The 19,670-nt window shown below is 39.1% G+C and overlaps 2 protein-coding genes across 8 annotated transcripts in view; one reads left to right on the top strand and one right to left on the bottom strand.

Annotated features, from left to right (window-relative positions):
- Positions 1 to 19,670, bottom strand: part of LOC139978062 (beta-adducin-like) — a 537,403-nt gene that overhangs the window by 37,064 nt on the left and 480,669 nt on the right. For 4 of the 7 annotated variants that reach the window (XR_011796892.1, XR_011796893.1, XM_071988019.1 and 1 more), the window contains 4 exons: positions 3,374 to 3,671; positions 2,680 to 2,878; positions 2,362 to 2,565; positions 359 to 459 (listed from right to left, as the gene is read on the bottom strand). The gene's annotated coding sequence lies outside the window, so the exon portion shown is untranslated. Of the gene's footprint in view, positions 1 to 358; positions 460 to 2,361; positions 2,566 to 2,679; positions 2,879 to 3,373; positions 3,672 to 4,015; positions 4,174 to 6,453; positions 6,666 to 19,670 lie in introns of those variants that run through there. The other 3 variants (XR_011796895.1, XR_011796894.1, XR_011796896.1) reach the window with 3 other exon arrangements.
- Positions 1 to 19,670, top strand: part of LOC139978063 (uncharacterized) — a 419,511-nt gene that overhangs the window by 955 nt on the left and 398,886 nt on the right. The gene's annotated exons all lie outside the window — the stretch shown is intronic.

Below are 19,670 nucleotides of genomic sequence, written 5' to 3' on the forward strand. Positions count from 1 at the left end.
GGATATATATGCAATAACTGTGGGGCTGTATTGACCTTGATCATGTTTCTCCCTGTAAGAAGGTAATATATATTGTGAAAGAGAAATATAGAACATAGGTTGGGGTGGGAAATTGTGCAAGGGGGCAGAGGTTTGTTTGGCCCCAAATATGCCAAAAGTTCCAATACGGTCACATTTGGTCAACATTTTAAACTGTTGTCATTACCACCCTGGAGGAAATTTACCTCACTGAAACATTCAGTCATCTTGTGTGTTCATTTAGAATGTCTGAGACCAATCTGGAAATAAGATTCTAAAGGAATGTAATTTTTGAAATCTTCAGAAAAGTATGCTATAATTTGTTGCCTATACAGACTACCTTTAATTCAAATTTCTTCTATTGGATATTTGAATCATATTCAAACTTGGGCTGCTAACCTCATCTGGTGTGTTTGTACTGATGATACTGGCTGCAAGTTCCTGAAATATAGAATAATTAAATTTATGGATTACATGCAACAGCTATATTCAACAACCAATCACAGCACAGGTCAGCAATTATTTGTGTTAGTACACTGTGGATATGTTCATATGTATATCGATTCCTTTTGTTAAAAAATTCTTCCTTGCAATAAAAAATTTAAACGTTCCGAGACATTTATTGGATATTGAATACAAATTTGCATTTTTTCTTTGTTAATTAAGGAATATGTTAATACATAGAGGTCATACCAAATTCAAGATCAGATGAAATTTAAGTCGGTCAATATCAGTCCCTATTCTGGAAATTTATGCCTCAATGAGGATTTCTGTGATGATAGAATCAATGTTGATGAAAGAATAAATGTGACTTCATGCAGTGTTTTACAACCTGTATAAAATTAATACTCCAACCACACATGCAAAGTGCAATGTGGTTCCCAGCTACACCACTCTTTGGGGAAATGGTGATTTGATGGCTGTTCTTGCTGCAAACTCAGTCTAGACAGTGTGTTAGATTATCAACTCAACCAACTTTGGCCAAGTTCCTGATATTGTCGGCTGCAAGCCAGGAATCTCATTGGGTTCCTGCCACCACCATGAAGATTTAAGCAGTATATCATTTCTCCTATAACAACAACATTGGAATGGTAAAGCAACATTACCGTAATGATGCTATATCGCAATTCCCTTTTGAATTAAGTAATATGTTAAGGGACATTTTCTTAATATTTAGTTTGTTCAATATATGAAAAATCAACCAAGGTAAAATGCATTATGGTTTCCATGATGTAACATGAGTAATTTGTGTATGCGTTTGTTTGCGTGTGGGGGGAGGGAAGGGGGTTTGCACACACTTAATAGTAATTAAGGCTCTACAAATATTAGAAAAAGCTGGAAATGATGATTGAGATGCAACAAACATGGGCGAAAGTGGAAAATATCTGCCAAGAAAACGAGACGGACCATTCCTGCAGGCTATGAGGTATCATTATGTTAAGTATCAATTCAAATGGAATAAAATTCTTCTGATTCTGTGTTTATAAGGAAATTTCAGCTGAACCTTATTTTATCACACATCTCATCAATATGCAGCAAAATAATAGCACTGAAAACATTGCATTGTGTAACCAACCTGCTCAGCACAATAAAATTTAGTCATACCACATATGGTTGGTGAGCAATTGCAGATCAGGTTTTAATGTTGAGCCCTGCCCACTCATTTCGTTGCACGATATCTGCACCAAAAGCAATAACGACCCTCCTTAGCTCGTCATTGCTGCAAGGATCACCTCAAACCAACCTACCATTCTTCAGATTGGAGCTAACAAGAGAACGTCAGCTAAAATCTATTTTGGTCCCGCCCGTTACAAACATTCACTCAGCAGAATAAACCAGAGATTAAAAATGTTGTAATGGTCAAGCAACATGTTGATACTAGTTTCATGTTAACCCCGCCCACTCATTACCATGCATGATATCTACACCAAAGAAAATAGTTACTATATGTGGTTTTACCAAGTTGATCTGGCAAGAAGCTAATTAGAAGTTGAACATTTAATTGCTGAGTTTCAAACTGACATCACATAAAATTCTCCTCTCGAAACTAAGCAAATAAAATCAAATATTTGAAAACATTTGTCTGGAAACTGGAGTTTTCTAATTAACTTATTCTTCTCTCTTTTATTGTTGGCAATTATGTTTCATTTTTTAAAGCCATTGAGTCAAAATTGATTTATTGTGTGAAGACAGCTATACAGCCCTTACCCTCACATAAGCCAGCACAGAACTCATCAAGTTACTGATTATTGTTAAGAAAATTATGGAGGAATCATGCCAATCAACCCCCTCTCCCGACCTCCCCCCCCCCTCCCAAATAAAAAGACTGTAAAGGAATCTTACTTGTGTGAAATTCTTTAAGTAAAATGGATTGAATTTCTTCTTCAAAGGAAGGCCTGTGGAACTGTTAATATGTGTGTACAGCCCTTTCTCATTCACAGCCTTGACTCCATACAGCCCAAGCCAAGAGTTTTCAAGCTTCCCTCCTCTTCGGGCATCCTTTCTAGCATTCCGGACGAGAACACTTATAGAACCAACTTTGAAGCTCTGAATAAAACAAAATCCAGCATATATACGTAAACATCATAATACAATGTATATGTTGCCATTCATTTAACTACAGTGCAGTTTTCAATGCACAACATAGCATTATGTAATTACCTGTTTTGATTGCTGCCTTTAATCAAAATTCTTTTTTTTGCCGTTCTTGGGCTTTGCCAATATTTTCTTTTACAAAACCTTTGATTATGTCCTGCGACTGTGACATGAGTTGAAAAACCCTCTCCCGCTGTGCATCGCTGCAGCAGGAGATTCTGGTTGGACAATGGAGTCTTCAATGTCGACTGGTAACAATGGCTCTCTGGATATATGAAGATAATTAACAATCAATTATTCACAACACTTTGTTGACTGAAGAATAAATCAATTTTTATATATTTTATTTTCACTATTAAGACCCTGGAACCATAAATCTGAGTCACATCACATACTCAAACCAGCAGAAATATGAAACAAAAGTATATTCTGTGCTGTTATAGGTCCAAATTGCATACCAGCCCAAAATATGATATATAACTGAAAAACAAAACCAATATCAGTGGCATTAATTGCATGTATCTAAATTAATTGGCATGCTTTTATAGTTTAATAAATGTTCATCTTTTGTACTTGCTATTTAGCAGTTTTTCCCAGGACCTGGGATGTGTCAAATGAGATTTTATCCTATAGAGGATCAGTGTACTGTAGCTATGCAGGATTTTTCCAAACTCTCTTGTCCCTGATCGCTTTTCTCCGTATATGACCTTTACAAATGTAAACCTCTATTCAGCAATAGTAGGTTTGAATTATTACAAACCTTCCAAACATCACAACGAAAGGAGAAAGACCTGTAGAACCATGTTTTGCTGTACGGTACCCCATGAGAATGGAAGACAGTGTTTCATCCCAGTCATCTTGGTTTTGATTGACAACTTTGATGAGTGACATTTGCATTTTGCAGAGTTTGGTTGAATCTTTCATCCAGCCCATTGGTCTGTGGGTGGTAGCTGAAGGATACTCTGTGGCCCACCCCTGTCATGTCAAACAGGGAATTGTTCAGAGCATTAACAAATTCTCCTCTCTGGTCTGAGATGACAATTTTCATGCACCCAAATCTAAATAAATGAAAAATTAAACAAGTTGTTAAAGAACTGGTTATGAGTAATGCAGTAAACTATTGGCATCTTCAGAGTGGCCGTGTGGTTTAATCAGGAGATTCTTTTAGCACTTCTTTCAAAACAAGTAAGTTAAGCACTGATATAACACCTGGTCTTGGATGCACTGACCGTTATCCCACTAACATTTTATTAACATTAACTTATAAAACAACTTCAAGAAATTCCTGTAACCATTTGGCCGCTTTCTGGGTCACAGGTAAAACTGAGAACAAATGCAGGTCTGCATAACTAACTTCAAAAATATGTTGTGTAAAGTAAAAACAAAGTAGATGGATATATACCTGGCCATGGTTTCAAACAGAAAGTTTGCAACGGTTTATGCTGTTTTTTCTCTTACAGCAACAGCCTCTGGCCATTTTGAAAAATAGTCACATAGGGTTATGATGTACTTATTTCCATTGATGGTCTCTGCAAGGGGTCCAATCATATCCACACCCACCTAAAAAAAAAAGGAAAATAGCATTCAGAACCATACACAATCATACCAACTGATGTTCAAGTGATTTATGTCTGAGTTTTGTAGACAATATACTGCTATTAAGGATTTCCAATCATGCTGAAAAATACTTATTGAAAGTTAACAAAAGATTACTCGATGACTGAATGTGCTAAAAGCAGGTATTCTCACACTGCTAATAAGGTGCGTACAATCAACAATTCTTGTACAGAACTGAATGCTGTATCAAAGTTTGCAAATACTTTTGATACTGGACAGTGAAGCTTTTTTAATTTCAATGACTTAAATTGCATGATTTTGGCTTTTCTTGATTTAAAAGTATTACTGCTCACACTTTTCAGCACAAAGCTCGGTAGCTGTTTATTGCTCCCGTTAGTCTAAACTCTTTGATCTTTTCCGTATCAATCTTCTTAGATTTAATGTTGAATTTTCAGGGCACAGTCCTGACGAACGATATTTTCCAATGATACTGTACTCTTCATCGGTATCCAGCTCAGGAGAAGTCATCTTGTAATATCAGATCGGGCTAAGTAAGTTAACGGTCTCAACTCCTAATGCTTAACCGAAGGCCAGAACAGTGCGTGCAAATATGCAACTACTAAGAATTTTGTGTGCCTGCGCGTTACACATTGAAATGTATTGCCTAGTATAATAACAAGCATGGCTTGTGTTTAATAAATTTATGTCTTGTTGATCACTTTTCTTTGTTTCGAACTTGGAACCTATTAAGAGTTTATATATCTTTTTTAGTAAGGTTATGAATTAATAACATGTTTTTCTACTCATTATTATTGCCTTTAAATGAACAACATATGTTTGATTAATGGTGGAGTGGCACCACCATTAAGAATAGAACAACTTTTAGAAAATTTATAGATTGTCACACTTTTCTACCATCTTGAATATAATTTCCAGAATAGTTTTAAGGTCTGGTCAATTCTAATTCATGAATTGCAGATATTAATTATATTTTTTTCATTTAGAATAGAAGTTCTGTACTGTAATTTGAAAATTTGCTACCTTTGGCAACCGTGAAACGTGAACAGACCCAATTTCGAGGACGCTGATGTCAAACCATAACAAACTTTCGTAAAAGTTTGAAGACTTGCAGTGAGAGTTGTACAGTAAACCGCGAGAGTTGGCAGGCCTGCAAAACCCTAGCAATATAGTCTTCGACTTAAACGATTTCTGCTGATGTACTGAGTCTAGTATAAGTCTTAACCCTATCGTTTTAAACTTCAGCCAGTGGCAGTAGGCCAAATTGTATAGGCCTAATGGAGTTTTGGGCTGAAACTGTAACTGTGTAAGGCCTAGCTAATTTAGAACTAGCCTTATGGCTGATAAGTCTGTTAAAAAATCTTCAATCAAAGCGTTGTTGCATAGCATGCTAGGTGCTTACCCTAGGAGTATCTTAGGCTAAGCCATTACCATCTTCCATATACTTATTGCAATGCCAACTGACTCGACCTGTTGTTGGCCAAAAAAGGGGATATTGAATATCTACCCCATTTGGTAATGCTAGGCATACTTAATGCTCCTCTGCACAAATTCATGATTAAACACACAGAGTATTATTTCAGTGGTCAAGCCAAACATGTCTTCAAGCACAGGAAAGTAGTGCTGGCCATTAGATTTAGAGCACTTATGTTTACAATGATACATGTTGACTGGTGAATTAATTAGGTGCGCTCAAGGATGAATCCTAGTGGCAGTATTTGGGGTAGTTTATCAAGTAACAAATTCTTAATGTTCGAGTGAATTTGAGAAGGACTGTTTATCTATAGGCAGTCTTGGCCTTCATGCATAGCATTAGACCTAGTAATATGTCTTGCTATGCCCATAGTAGTACTAGTAGTAGGCTACTTCTTATGGCCATATTCAACTTCAATTCCTATGATTGAGATACACAGCTAATTGTCTGCATATAGGTCCATTAGGCCTAACTCAGCCCAGCTACAGTCAGACTTTAGAATCTTGGTTACATTGGTTGCACTAGTATAACTACTGTAGGTCTAGGCTAGGCTTGTTATAACTCAGTCGTATAACTCAGTCGTAGGTCTAGTCATAGGAAGCCATAGGCCTATGCTTGTTTGCTTTGATCTCAAATAAGTAGTAAGCCAAGTCTAAAATGGAACTTAACAGGAAATCCTGGACTTTATGACCAAAACATGCCGATCTACTCTTACTGTCGTAATACTAGTTGTTGAAGCCTAGCCTAGTAACGATTAGTAGTAGTGCCTATGGCCCTATGCCTATCCCCACCTCAAACAGCTTGGTAGGCCTAGACCGTCATGCAGTTGAAATTTTGTCTCCCAAATCTTTCGTCTTTGTAGAAACGAACTCCATCTCCATTTCGGTGGCTACATCAGGCCGCACAGCAAGGCAAGATGTTTTCTTTAAAACAATACAAAACCATTGTTAGCCTACGCACGTTTTATACAAAATATGTGTTTGTAAAATTGTATGGCAGTGTCGTCTGCACATTTCAAAAAAGTTTTTTGATTAGGGTGGCATACTCCTATTAGAACCGATATCCATCCGCCCGATTGTTATTCTATCTCGGGAAATGTTCCAAAAAGCATCAGGAGAACATCTTTTTTTGACCCGTTATCAATCTTGATTTTGGTTTTTTTTTTGTGGCTTGCATGTTGAAGAGCATGAATGACTAGAATGTCTTTACATATGTTATGTTTCTTCCTTGTCATCTTAATTGTTTATTTTAAAAACGTATGAAAACAGAAATTAAGTAATAAGATCCTTCAAGAAGCTTTTAAGTGCATGGATGGGAGCTAGGGGGCTGGGGAGTTTTGTAGTTGAGCCAAACTTGGTTCAATTTAAAGGCATTGGAGAGTCGCCCAAAGCCACGTTCGGCGATCTGAAAAAGTTAACTTTCCGTGGCTTGCAAGTGACGATTTGTTCGTGTCGCTACAAAGTGCAGACAGTGCAGTACGGTAATAAAACGTGATACCTTGTTATATTTTAGCTGGACCTAAGATGTCTATCACTGTATTGTCTGTACACTGCGTTGTAGGTATTGACCGCAGCTGTATGCACTGACTGTACACTAGTATGTCTAATTACCGATGGTAGCAAGCTGTTTGTGTGTATTTTCTGGGATCGATGGTGGTGTCTAACACTTTTGTTACATCTCATTCGAAACTAGGTCAGATTACCGGCATTATACGTTTCTTTTTGCGCGAGTCTTCGCACCCTTTAAGTCCCCTTTAGGCCAAGATGGGAGATGCTTATCCAACCAATTTAACATAACCCTCTCATACGGGAAGAGAACTGTGAAACTCTTTTTAACAGTATTTTTATTGATGAGGATATTAGATAGATAGAGATTTATTTCATCCATAAGATATGGACATTTTTCCTCTCTCACTAATGTTTATATATATATATATATATATATATATATATATATATATATATATATATATATATATATACTCATGATATATATATATATATATATATATGTATATGTATATATATATATATATATATACATACATATTTTATATACACATTTTTTTTTGCACATAAATATTACAATGTGAATGGAAGTCTTCTGAAAAGCCTATGCTGGCTTAACAAAACAGAAGACTCCCATGAAGAAAATATAGAAAATAGTGAAAATAATGTTAATAACAATACGTATACGCTTCTATTTGTGAATATGCTGCTATGCGACTATGCAGCTAAATCATAATTAATAAGACATGATAATTTCTTTAGTAAGACATTTACTAAATGTGGAGCTTGTTTTCTTAGTTTTTAAAGTTATTTACAGTGAATTCCAAATTTTGGTTGCACGGTTTCTGAGGCTTAACATACCAGTGCGTGTTTTATATGATTTATAATGTACGTTGCTAGCCGTTCTGGTATTATGATTATGGAAATCTGTGTTGCTATTTATAAAATTTCGAAAACTGATTGGCAATGATCCATTCCAAGCCTTGTATGTAAATGTTGCAATATTAACTTTTATAATGTCATCTAATTTCAATAAATTGAGTTTCTTAAATAGGGGGCTTGTATGTTCACGGGTCGCTGCGTGAGATATATGACGTATTGCACTCTTTTGAAGTATTTTAAGGTGACTTAAATGAGAAACACTTGTACCAGACCAGATAATCAAACAGTAATACAGATGTGGTGCTATTAAAGTTTGATAAAGCATTCTGAGTATATTCTGGGGGATGAAATGTTTTAGCTTTGCTAAAATTCCTGCACCTCTTGCAGCGCTGTTGCAAACTTTTGTAATATGGTCACTCCATGGAAGTTTACTATCAATATTAACCCCTAGAATTTAGTAGTTGATACTTGTTTCATTACTTTACCGTCCATTATTATGTCATTATTCCAGTTAAGCGTTCTTCTTCCATTAAATACTATATAGTTAGTTTTGTCTGCATTAAGTGATAACTTATTAGCAGCAAACCAGTTAGTAAATTTAGTTAATTCAGTAGAGACAGTATCATGTATTCTATGTACGTTTTCGAACTCGAAGAAAATATTGGTATCATCAGCAAACAAAATAGTCTTGGCAATTTTTGACACCTGGCAAATGTCATTGACATATATTATGAACAACAGTGGTCCTAATATTGAGCCCTGTGGAACACCACAACGGGTTACAGCGTGTTCGGATTTAGAGTTTTTATATGAAGTATACTGATGTCTATTGGATAAATAGCTGCTCAACCAGTCAAGGGTTGTTCCCCTTACACCATACAAAGATAATTTACTTAGCAAAATGGTATGGTCAATAGTATCAAATGCCTTGGAGAGATCAAGGAACACTCCAATACATATTTTGGTATTATCAAGACTAGTACATATTTCTTTCAATAGCATTTGCCAAAGCAAGTTCTGTAGAATGCTTTGGGCGGAAGCCATATTGATCATTGCACAGGATATTAAACTTGGTTAGAAACTTAAAGATACGATTGTACATAAGCCTTTCAATAATTTTTGAAAAACATGATAATAAAGAAATAGGACGGTAATTTTCATATACATCTTGGTCACCATTTTAAAAAAATTGGTATAACCTTAGCAATCTTTAGTTTATCTGGAAATGTACCAGAAGTAAAAGATAAAATACAAATATAAGTCAATGGTTTGGCGATAAAGTGAATAACATTTCTTATTATATCTTGTTTAAAATCAACATATCCCGCTGCTTTTGTTTTGGTTTCAGGCTGGAAATAGCAACTATTGAAAGTTCTTCCTCACTGACAGGATTAATGAACATAGATTGACTGTTTCTGTTATTATTATGAATAATATATTCTGTTCTACCTTTATTTGTAATATTTCTTGCAAGTGAGGGTCCAATGTTTACAAAATATTTGTTAAAGTAGCTGGCAATGTCATTCTCGTTGCTTATTTCTTGATCACCAGTTTTAAAAGCAGCAGGATATCCACCTTTTTTCGGTTGGTGTTTAGAACTTCGTTAATTGTATTCCAAGTTACACTTATATTATTTCTATTATTTTTGAATTTATCATAGAAATACAATCTTTTAGAAAATCTTATAATATGGTTAAGCTTATTGCGATAATGTTTATACGTAGCCTTGTTAACATCAGTAGGTGCTGTTAAATAACTTTTAAAGAGATTGTTTCTTCTTTTGATAGATGTCAACATTCCAGTTGTAATCCATGGATGTTTCTTTTTACGTCGTTTATAGGTATAATTAAAGGATTCAAAGAAAGTGTCGTAAGCAGCATTAACATCAGTTTGGCTTAAAACATCGTTCCAGATTTTGTTTTCGATTTCATAGTTAAAGCGCCTGATGTTATCTGGTTTATAATTTCGCCTGTACATGAAGTTCATTGGTCTGCTATTCTTGGTAGGAATTTGGTTTGATTTGATTTGGTTTATTTTGTTTTTTCACGTGCAAATATACAAGGTGAAAGGAAGTCTTCTATAAAGCATACAATAGCTTAATAATATAGAAGACTCCCTGAAGAAAGAAAAGAGAAGAAAAAATTAAAAATCAAATTAAACATTTCGACAATAAATCAATTATATGATATTTTAATTAATATGATTAAGCCATTTACTAAATGTGGAGCTTGTTTTCTTAGTTTTTATAGTTATTGACAGTGAATTCCAAATTTTGAATTATTGGTAACTTTAAAAAGAGAGATTGTATAATTGAGGATTAGCTTCAGAAAACTACTCAAACCTATTCTGGCTGAGCTCAGGAAATTGGGTATTTCTTGCCTGAGCTACATTGATGATATTTATATCCAGGCTTTTTTATTTTCAAAGTATGGAAAGTAAGAATATTATGTTATCCTTTGTACCAAGTGGTAATGAAATTATCTCAGTTCTTGTTTAAAAAGAAAAGAAATGTTTCTGTTGCTCAGCAAGCAAATTAAAAAAGATACAAACTTTGAATTTGTGTTCGTTTGTAATCTTTCTGTTCGTATTCGCTTGAACACTGCTTTGAAATATCAAGTAGTTCCGTTGTGAAGTGTAATGGGGAAGTAGAATCGTTAAATTAAACGAGACCATAGGTTGAAGTTTGACTGAGATTCTACTGAGACATTACACGAACGAAGGGATTACTTGCCCTCCCATGTAATGCATTCTCATGCAGGATTATTATCACATAATTTTCCCTCCCAGAAGTTCGTGGTGTTCAATCGCATATGGTAACTTTGAAAACTGAAGCTAATCCTCAATTATTCAATCAATACAATTATACAACAAAACAAATTGACTACGAGAAATACAAAGCTAAAAAATTCTCCGATTACGACTGTACCCATTTTAAAAACCTAGAAGATGAGTCGAACCAACCTTCATTAAGAGAATTGCAAGGAACCTTCCTCAGGTCTAAAATTCAGTGGCACGAGAAGGGTGAAAAATCAACAAAGTTTTTCTTCAATCTTGAAAAATCAAGGGGAAAAAAAAGAAGGTAATGAAACAACTACTTACTGACCAGAGCTTAATCATCACCGATCAACACGAAATTATGAAAGAAGAGTAAAGTTTTATACAAACCTCTACCAAGCCGGAGAAACCGACAACGAATCGCGGAATCAGATACTTTGTGAACTCAGAAGATTTCTCTCGCCGATGGACGTTGAAGCATGTGAAGCAAATATTTCATTAGATGAGTTGAAAGCCGCTCTGTTAGCAATGGAACCGAACAAAAGTCCAGGACTAGGTGGACTAACTGCTGAATTTTACAAAGTGTTTTGGCGGGATTTTATCGATATTTTTACTAGACTCATTGAGACATCATTCCATGACAACGAACTCTTTGAATCCATGAAAATAAGTATACTTACCCTTATACCCAAGAAAGGAGATCTTCGTAGTTTAATTAATTGGAGGCCAATAAGCCTCTTAAATGTCGATTACAAAATGATTGCCAAAGCTCTCGCCAAACGAATCACAAGTATCAGTAAGAATATTATTTCAGAAGATCAAACGTGTTGTATTCCAGGAAGAGATATTTCTAAAAACGTGCTTATTATGCAAAATGTAATTGAGTATGTAAATTCATATAATAAACCAGGTTTTACTCTTAAAATAGACCAATATAAAGCCTTTGACAGAGTTGACCATAACTACCTCTTCGAAGTCGCTGAAAAATTGGGTTTTGGCCCTAAGCTCCTAAAATGGATCAAACTGTTTTATACCAATATCGAGGGCCGAATCAAGCACACTGGTTATATATCCGATCCCTTCCCTGTCAAAAGGGGAGTTCGGCAGGGCTGCCCACTCTCAGCCATGCTCTATGTTCTCTGTGCCGAACCGTTTCTTGAAGCTATAATTAATTGTCCATATATTCATGGTATTAAAGTTTGTGAAGTCGAAGCCAAAATTTTTCAGCATGCGGAAGACACTACCTTTTTCGTGTCTAGTATCACAAGTATTTATTCTATTTTTAACATCATTAAATTGTATGAACGTGCTTCTGGCTCTAGTTGTAATATTGATAAAACTGAATTACTTAGCATTGGGTGCAGCCATGTTAATCCCAGCAATTTCGACTTCCCTGTGAGGAAAGATTTCATTACAGTATTAGGTGTTGCTATTGGTAACGATAAAAAATCAATCGAAAAAGAAAATTGGGAGAAAAAAGTTACCTCCTGCCGTAAATTACTAAATACCTGGAAAGGTAGAAAATTATCATTAAGGGTAAATCTCTCATTATAAATTCGCTCATCGTAACTCGCTTAGTATATTTGACCACTGTTTTACCAGTCCCTGATTGGGTTATCACCACATTACGTCAGAGTGTAGTCGATTTTATCTGGAGAGGTAAAAAACCTTCTAAGTATCTTAACTTGCTTTTACCAATCGACAGAGGGGGATTCAGTTTGAGCGACATTGAATTAACAAGCGATGCTCTTAGAATTAAATTTTGTAGTCAGATATTAAGCAATAACATTAATATTTAATTACAAAAATTAATGTTGTATTTTTTGAATATGTATGAAGATATGAGCCTTGGGCGTGGTATCTTTCAAATTACTCCTAACCGCAAGTCTGTTCATAAGCTAAGCCCGTATTACTGTGAACTCATGTTAGCATGGGATCGGCTAATTCAAGGCCGTTTCTGGCTACCAGAGACCAGAGAAGACATCCTCAATCAACCTATCTTTAGTAATACCCTGCTTGTTGACAATGATAGTCAAACACTTTTTAATCGTCACTTCATTAAAGGTGGTATCGTTTCTGTAAGTGTTCTGATGTATGAGATTATACCCACTTCTCTGCCAGCCAAGGCCGTGCATGAGTGCATTGAGCTTGCTAATCCTGATAATCCCCTTACAGTAACCGATGTTCAGAATTATATCGATGTCATTCTCCACGCCTTCCCCTCTGACTGGTTAGGTGATATATTTTCTTCTGATGCAATTGTATCTACGCAAATTGACTATAATCCTACTGTAAAATTTCAAAATGGCAAAAACATTATAGATGCCTCCTCAGTTTCGTGCAGAATAGCTTCACGCCTTTTGTGTGACAATCTTAACACATCGCCCAAGGGCGAAGAATACTGGAAGCAGCATTTTCCCAGTCTTGATTTTTCTAATAGATGGAGTAACATATATCGTTCTCCAAAGTGTTTCTTTGACGCCGATATCGACTTCAAAGTATTACATAATATTCTTTACACTAACGACAAATTGTACAAGTTTGGATTAACCGGTTCTCCTTACTGCACCTTTTGCAAAACCACGCACGAAAGTACTATTCATTTTTTTATTGAGTGTTCTGAAGTCGAAAATGTATGGCACTTTTTGGTTAATAAGTTGCATACTTTACAACCGGTAGTTAATTTTGATGAATGGAAGGGGTTGTCCCTTCTGGGTCTTGGCCGTAAAAACAACTGATTGTAGGAATTTTGCCTGACTTCATCTTCAATATATATAAGTGTACAATTTGGAATTGCAGAATATCTCGCCTCAATAATAACTATCTTTGTAATATTGAAAAAGTTTTTCACAATGTACTCAAGAAGAAAATTCGGTTCCTTTTTGATGTGTACTATCACAAAAACAATACCTCACGGTTTTTTAATATATTTACACAGAACGATATTGTGCTCTCTAAGAAAGAATCGAACAGCTATACTTACTATCTGGATAGAGGTTAATTTGTATACAATACGTGTTGACGTAATCAGGGTCTGGTCTTTTGACTTTGCTTTAGACATTGTTGTCTTTTGTATATAATTTCTTATGTCTGTGGTGTTTAGTATTTTAGTTTTCTCTTAACCTAAACATGAGTAAATGTTAAGGTAATTATTATTTAATGTTCTAGTTAAAACAAATCATACTTAAGTTTTAATTCTGTAAAAAAACACCCTTGTAAATAATATTGTCAACGGGTGAGCCAGTGGGCTCATCTCCCAATAAAAGAGGAAAAAAATGGCGTGGCTCACTGTACGAGCTGATGATCGGGACGCGAAATTATTTTTCCCACTTCGACGCGGCCACATGGGCGTGGCTTATGAAATACGTCACAGGCCGGCAAGTTTGTGACTTCGACTTCGAGCTCTTACGTATATAGCTCTTTAATTATATACTCAGCTAATATACTCAGGCCCAATATACTCAGGCCTAAGACATGACTTCATGAGATCCATGATGATGTGCGACTGCTTCTCCCAGTCAATCGGGTCTTATGGAGCTCTTGAGGTAAATTCCATCACAAAATCAAACTGTGTTTGTTTATTAGATGTGTTATGAACCTCCCGTGTCAGGAAAAGTTTGGAAAAGAACCTCCCGTGACAGCAGGCTCTGGAAAAGTTATAAATGAACCTCCCGTGGTATTGATTATTACACTTCATATTACAGCAGGTAGGCCCACTGACCTTTCAATGCTAAAAACCTACAAAGATACGTGTATTGTATTGTGCCCCATATTGTTTTATCCATCATTCTAAATTATTTGTTCATTTATAAATGAACCCCCTTTTAAACGGCAGTAAGGAGCCTACGTGCTTTCATCATTAGTTTACGTACGCTACTGGGTATTGTTACGGACTTGAAATATTCTACCCATTTTATTAAACAGTTGTCACTTGCGTCTGTATTAACTATAACCAGGGAGCTGTTACTGTTAGAGTAGCAGCTCCCTGCTTTAACTATGACTAAATAGCAATGTCCCTCTGTACTATACTATTTATTATACTGGTACGTGTACTAGAATCCCTGACATGTAACTTAATTGAGAACTTTCAGCACCCAAACAAATACCCGAGAGATATCACTGCATAGTCTGTGACGTAGACCAATGAGCCGTAACAACGACCGATAGTCCACGCCCATTATGCTAATATGGCCGCGTCGAAGTGGGAAAAATAATTTCGCGATCGGGACTCTCTTTTGCATCCGTGGTTCGAACCCCGGGTGATGGCGTCTTTTGCCGATCTTTTACAGCTCGTGCCTTCACGGGGAGCTGTAAGTATTAGTTAATCCACCTAATATCTCAGTCCATACGGTGGCGCGATGGCTTGGCGCACTGTACGAGCTGATGTTCGAGACTCTCTTTTGCATCCGTGGTTCGAACCCCGGGTGATGGCGTCTTTTGCCGATCTTTTACAGCAAGTGCCTACACGGGGAGCTGTAAGCATTAGTTAATCCACCTAATATCTCAGTCCATACAGTGGCGCGATGGCTTGGCGCACTGTACGAGCTAATGTTCGAGACTCTCTTTTGCATCCGTGGTTCGAACCCCGGGTGATGGCGTCTTTTGCCGATCTTTTACAGCAAGTGCCTACACGGGGAGCTGTAAGCATTAGTTAATCCACCTAATATCTCAGTCCATACAGTGGCGCGATGGCTTGGCGCACTGTACGAGCTAATGTTCGAGACTCTCTTTTGCATCCGTGGTTCGAACCCCGGGTGATGGCGTCTTTTGCCGATCTTTTACAGCAAGTGCCTACACGGGGAGCTGTAAGCATTAGTTAATCCACCTAATATCTCAGTCCATACAGTGGCGCGATGGCTTGGCGCACTGTACGAGCTGATCTTCGAGACTCTCTTTTGCATCCGTGGTTCGAACCCCGGGTGATGACGTCTTTTGCCGATCTTTCACAGCAAGTGCCTACACGGGGAGCTGTAAGTATTAGTTAATCCACCTAATATCTCAGTCCATACAGTGGCGCGATGGCTTGGCGCACTGTACGAGCTGATGTTCGAGACTCTCTTTTGCATCCGTGGTTCGAACCCCGGGTGATGACGTCTTTTGCCGATCTTTTACAGCAAGTGCCTACACGGGGAGCTGTAAGTATTAGTTAATCCACCTAATATCTCAGTCCATACAGTGGCGCGATGGCTTGGCGCACTGTACGAGCTGATCTTCGAGACTCTCTTTTGCATCCGTGGTTCGAACCCCGGGTGATGACGTCTTTTGCCGATCTTTTACAGCAAGTGCCTACACGGGGAGCTGTAAGTATTACTTAATCCACCTAATATCTCAGTCCATACAGTGGCGCGATGGCTTGGCGCACTGTACGAGCTGATCTTCGAGACTCTCTTTTGCATCCGTGGTTCGAACCCCGGGTGATGGCGTCTTTTGCCGATCTTTTACAGCAAGTGCCTACACGGGGAGCTGTAAGTATTAGTTAATCCACCTAATATCTCAGTCCATACAGTGGCGCGATGGCTTGGCGCACTGTACGAGCTGATCTTCGAGACTCTCTTTTGCATCCGTGGTTCGAACCCCGGGTGATGACGTCTTTTGCCGATCTTTTACAGCAAGTGCCTACACGGGGAGCTGTAAGTATTAGTTAATCCACCTAATATCTCAGTCCATACAGTGGCGCGATGGCTTGGCGCACTGTACGAGCTGATCTTCGAGACTCTCTTTTGCATCCGTGGTTCGAACCCCGGGTGATGACGTCTTTTGCCGATCTTTTACAGCAAGTGCCTACACGGGGAGCTGTAAGTATTAGTTAATCCACCTAATATCTCAGTCCATACAGTGGCGCGATGGCTTGGCGCACTGTACGAGCTGATCTTCGAGACTCTCTTTTGCATCCGTGGTTCGAACCCCGGGTGATGACGTCTTTTGCCGATCTTTTACAGCAAGTGCCTACACGGGGAGCTGTAAGTATTAGTTAATCCACCTAATATCTCAGTCCATACAGTGGCGCGATGGCTTGGCGCACTGTACGAGCTGATGTTCGAGACTCTCTTTTGCATCCGTGGTTCGAACCCCGGGTGATGACGTCTTTTGCCGATCTTTTACAGCAAGTGCCTACACGGGGAGCTGTAAGTATTAGTTAATCCACCTAATATCTCAGTCCATACAGTGGCGCGATGGCTTGGCGCACTGTACGAGCTGATGTTCGAGACTCTCTTTTGCATCCGTGGTTCGAACCCCGGGTGTTGACGTCTTTTGCCGATCTTTTGCAGCAAGTGCCTACACGGGGAGCTGTAAGTATTAGTTAATCCACCTAATATCTCAGTCCATACAGTGGCGCGATGGCTTGGCGCACTGTACGAGCTGATGTTCGAGACTCTCTTTTGCATCCGTGGTTCGAACCCCGGGTGATGACGTCTTTTGCCGATCTTTTACAGCAAGTGCCTACGCGGGGAGCTGTAAGTATTAGTTAATCCACCTAATATCTCAGTCCATACAGTGGCGCGATGGCTTGGCGCACTGTACGAGCTGATGTTCGAGACTCTCTTTTGCATCCGTGGTTCGAACCCCGGGTGTTGACGTCTTTTGCCGATCTTTTACAGCAAGTGCCAACGCGGGGAGCTGTAAGTATTAGTTAATCCACCTAATATCTCAGTCCATACAGTGGCGCGATGGCTTGGCGCACTGTACGAGCTGATGTTCGAGACTCTCTTTTGCATCCGTGGTTCGAACCCCGGGTGATGACGTCTTTTGCCGATCTTTTACAGCAAGTGCCTACGCGGGGAGCTGTAAGTATTAGTTAATCCACCTAATATCTCAGTCCATACAGTGGCGCGATGGCTTGGCGCACTGTACGAGCTGATGTTCGAGACTCTCTTTTGCATCCGTGGTTCGAACTCCGGGTGATGACGTCTTTTGCCGATCTTTTACAGCAAGTGCCTACACGGGGAGCTGTAAGTATTAGTTAATCCACCTAATATCTCAGTCCATACAGTGGCGCGATGGCTTGGCGCACTGTACGAGCTGATCTTCGAGACTCTCTTTTGCATCCGTGGTTCGAACCCCGGATGATGACGTCTTTTGCCGATCTTTTACAGCAAGTGCCTACACGGGGAGCTGTAAGTATTAGTTAATCCACCTAATATCTCAGTCCATACAGTGGCGCGATCGCTTGGCGCACTGTACGAGCTGATCTTCGAGACTCTCTTTTGCATCCGTGGTTCGAACCCCGGGTGATGACGTCTTTTGCCGATCTTTTACAGCAAGTGCCTACACGGGGAGCTGTAAGTATTAGTTAATCCACCTAATATCTCAGTCCATACAGTGGCGCGATGGCTTGGCGCACTGTACGAGCTGATCTTCGAGACTCTCTTTTGCATCCGTGGTTCGAACCCCGGGTGATGACGTCTTTTGCCGATCTTTTACAGCAAGTGCCTACACGGGGAGCTGTAAGTATTAGTTAATCCACCTAATATCTCAGTCCATACAGTGGCGCGATGGCTTGGCGCACTGTACGAGCTGATCTTCGAGACTCTCTTTTGCATCCGTGGTTCGAACCCCGGGTGTTGACGTCTTTTGCCGATCTTTTACAGCAAGTGCCTACACGGGGAGCTGTAAGTATTAGTTAATCCACCTAATATCTCAGTCCATACAGTGGCGCGATGGCTTGGCGCACTGTACGAGCTGATCTTCGAGACTCTCTTTTGCATCCGTGGTTCGAACCCCGGGTGATGACGTCTTTTGCCGATCTTTTACAGCAAGTGCCTACACGGGGAGCTGTAAGTATTAGTTAATCCACCTAATATCTCAGTCCATACAGTGGCGCGATGGCTTGGCGCACTGTACGAGCTGATCTTCGAGACTCTCTTTTGCATCCGTGGTTCGAACCCCGGGTGTTGACGTCTTTTGCCGATCTTTTACAGCAAGTGCCTACACGGGGAGCTGTAAGTATTAGTTAATCCACCTAATATCTCAGTCCATACAGTGGCGCGATGGCTTGGCGCACTGTACGAGCTGATGTTCGAGACTCTCTTTTGCATCCGTGGTTCGAACCCCGGGTGATGACGTCTTTTGCCGATCTTTTACAGCAAGTGCCTACACGGGGAGCTGTAAGTATTAGTTAATCCACCTAATATCTCAGTCCATACAGTGGCGCGATGGCTTGGCGCACTGTACGAGCTGACGTTCGAGACTCTCTTTTGCATCCGTGGTTCGAACCCCGGGTGATGACGTCTTTTGCCGATCTTTTACAGCAAGTGCCTACACGGGGAGCTGTAAGTATTAGTTAATCCACCTAATATCTCAGTCCATACAGTGGCGCGATGGCTTGGCGCACTGTACGAGCTGATGTTCGAGACTCTCTTTTGCATCCGTGGTTCGAACCCCGGGTGTTGACGTCTTTTGCCGATCTTTTACAGCAAGTGCCTACACGGGGAGCTGTAAGTATTAGTTAATCCACCTAATATCTCAGTCCATACAGTGGCACATGGCTTGGCGCACTGTACGAGCTGATGTTCGAGACTCTCTTTTGCATCCGTGGTTCGAACCCCGGGTGTTGACGTCTTTTGCCGATCTTTTACAGCAAGTGCCTACACGGGGAGCTGTAAGTATTAGTTAATCCACCTAATATCTCAGTCCATACAGTGGCGCGATGGCTTGGCGCACTGTACGAGCTGATGTTCGAGACTCTCTTTTGCATCCGTGGTTCGAACCCCGGGTGATGACGTCTTTTGCCGATCTTTTACAGCAAGTGCCTACACGGGGAGCTGTAAGTATTAGTTAATCCACCTAATATCTCAGTCCATACAGTGGCGCGATGGCTTGGCGCACTGTACGAGCTGATGTTC

This window comes from Apostichopus japonicus, chromosome 12, assembly GCF_037975245.1.
Source record: "Apostichopus japonicus isolate 1M-3 chromosome 12, ASM3797524v1, whole genome shotgun sequence".
Taxonomy (NCBI): Eukaryota; Metazoa; Echinodermata; class Holothuroidea; order Aspidochirotida; family Stichopodidae; genus Apostichopus; species Apostichopus japonicus.